The sequence below is a fragment of the Taudactylus pleione genome, unplaced genomic scaffold (assembly GCF_031769625.1).
Source record: "Taudactylus pleione unplaced genomic scaffold, aTauple2 ptg000179l, whole genome shotgun sequence".
NCBI classification, from domain to species: domain Eukaryota; kingdom Metazoa; phylum Chordata; class Amphibia; order Anura; family Myobatrachidae; genus Taudactylus; species Taudactylus pleione.
In genome coordinates this window covers 15421604-15424415 of record NW_028284581.1, presented here as the reverse complement: position 1 = coordinate 15424415, position 2812 = coordinate 15421604, and the positions used below count along the sequence as shown (strand labels likewise).

Genomic DNA, 2812 nt, shown 5'->3' with positions numbered 1-2812 from the left:
CTACGCTTTACCACAAATAGTTAAAGACAAGGTGATGAAGGAGGTCAGTCTAGGGGGCATGATTGGGCCTTTTGATTTACCTCCGGGGACGGGCTTGATTCTTTCCCCTGTCGGAGTGGTTCCCAAAAAAAACCCTGGTAGTTACCGGCTTATCCAACATCTGTCCCACCCCCCAGGAATGTCGGTCAACGATGCCGTTGCCGAGGATGAATGTTCCTTACATTATCAATCGTTTGACGCGGCTCTAAGGCTGGTTTGCGCTTCCGGCGCTGGCTCACTTTTAGCCAAAGAGGATATCGAATCCGCATTCAGGCTGTTACCTTTGCATCCGGATTCCTTCCGTTTCATGGGTTTTAGGCTGGTGGATGGGTAGTAGTTGGATAAATGTCTCCCGATGGGTTGCTCAGCATCATGTGCTTTCTTCGAGCGATTTTGTTCCTTCCTCCATTGGTGAATAACCACGGGCTCTGGTGAGGTGGGTCTGGCTCACTACTTAGATGATTTTTTATGTGTGGGTCCTTCCAATTCTGATCATTGCGATCGCCTTTTTTTGCTGCAAGCTCTCTTCACGGATTTTGGGGTCCCAATCGCGCATGACAAGATGGAAGATCCTTCCACTTGTTTAATCTTCTTAGGTATTGAGATCGATACTGTCGTTGGGTGTTGTCGCCTGCCTCAGGACAAAGTTCGTCATTTGAAGGATGCCATCCTCCTTGCCCTAGCATCAGGGAAGGTCACTCTCAGACAGGGTCAATCCTTTCTTGGATTGCTGAACTTTGCTTGCAAGGTTATCCCTATGGGGAGGGTCTTCTGCCGCAAGCTACAGTGTGCTTTAGGGACTTTGCATTTACCTCATCATTTTCTGCGTCTGTCCGCGGAACAAAAACTTGATCTCGCCGTTTGGGATGTTTTTCTGTCAGAGTTCAATGGGGTGCGTATTTGGCCATCAGTTCCTTAAACGAACCGTGGCCTGCAACTCTTCATAGACGCTGCCGGTTCCTCTGGTTTTGGGACCTTCTTGAATGGGTCTTGGTGCTTCGCCAAATGGCCAGGAGTGGGTAAGGTCAGGACTGACCACAAACTTGCTTCTCCTCGAGCTCTTTCCCATTATTGTATCCCTTGAACTCTGAGGTTGACGGTTGCGCGATCAGTCAGTTGTGTTCTGGTCTGATAATTTGGAGGTTGTACAGGCCATCAACAACCAAAGATCCTCGTGTCTCCCGGTGCTGCAACTCTTAGCTTACCTGGTGCTGTGCACATTGCAAATGAATATTAGCTTTACCGCCAGGCACGTACCTGGGGTTGACAATGCTATCGCTGACACGCTGTCTAGACAGGATTGGGTGAGGTTCAGGACATTGGCCCCCACAGCAGCTTTAAGAGGTGAATCATGTCCGTCTCATTGTTGGCAGATTATCAAACCGGCATGGAGCATCTTGCACATCGGTCCGTGGCCCCTCGGACCTTGACTGCGTATCAGGCCTCATGGCACCAATGGGAATGCTTCTTACAGAGTAGGAGATCAGCAGGTACTTCCAAACGTACACTCATGCTAGAATTTGTGTGGAGTCTGTTTGGTGACGGCAGTTCGCGGGCTTATGTGGCCCAGAGGCATTTCCTTCTTTTTGCAACTGGCAGGAAGTAAAGATGTCACTAAGGGCTTTTTTATCCAAAAGGCTCTTAGAGGCTGGTCGCACGCACGCCCGACGGCGGATGATCGTCGACGCCCCATTGGTCCGGACCTATTAGTACGGTTAATTGAGTGTTTGCCAGTTATATGTTCATCCCCTTTTGAAGCGTCACTTTTCCGACTCGCTTTTGCGATAGCCTTCCATGGGGCATTTCGCATCAGCGAGTTGGTGGCACAGTCGCGTTCCGCCCCTCCCCCGCTGCTGCAATCTCATGTTGTCCTTCATGGCTCCATGCTCTGCCAGATTCAACGGTCTAAGACTGATCAGATTGGCAGGGGTCGATGGGTGCCCCTGCGATCCTATCCGGTGGAGGGGATCTGTCCGATGCACATTGCGTCCCAGTATAGCAATTGCCGCCCCGTGCTTGAAGGGGCTTGGCTCATGCATTTAGATGGTTCCCCTCTAACTAAATTTCAGTTTCGGTCAGTTTTCAATCGTTGCATCCGGCACATCGGTCTTTCCACCTTGGAGTTCGGTACGCATTCCTTTCGGATTGGCGCGGTGACTTTTGCAGCTTCTTCAGGTTCTTCTCCACAGGAGATCCAGGCCCTGGGATGGTGGAAGTCCAACGCATTCAGAAGATATGTTCGTGTGGAATCTTTATGTACTTGTTACAGGCTTGAGTGCTACGGCCAACTCGTCACCTTTTAGGTGGGGGTCTCGGGGGATTTTGCCCTGTTTTTTACACTGCATTGGACAATGATTGGTTATCTACAAAAAACAAATTATGAATATGATAGTCTAAAAATGAAAAGATCCAGCAGGTTTTTTGTAGGTTTTTACCTCGGGTCAAGCCTTCCTTCCCCCTCTAACCATCTCCCTCTGCAATAATTTAGTTGTAGTATCTCATGTATTTTTCTGTGTATTGCAGGTGGTATCCAGGATTGTAAGCCCATTTAGTTTGTCGATCACTCCTTTATATTTTGGGCGGGGCAGTCCCGCTTCGCTTCAGATGCTTCTGTTTTCCCTCAGTAGGATAGAGTTAGGTGGTTAGGGCACAGAGGTATGTGTTGGGGATCATTATTGCCCTGTCTACAGAAGGCAGCGGAGGATTTTCGTTCTCATATAGTCTTGGTGATTCACCTGGGTGGGAATGATTTGTGCCAGCAGACGTCTCTCGA

General features: G+C 49.3%; 1 pseudogene; it reads left to right on the top strand.

Annotated features, from left to right (window-relative positions):
- The first annotated feature begins 1390 nt into the window (after positions 1-1390).
- LOC148519934 (uncharacterized) lies at positions 1391-2342 on the top strand (annotated as a pseudogene).
- Positions 2343-2812: the final 470 nt, after the last annotated feature.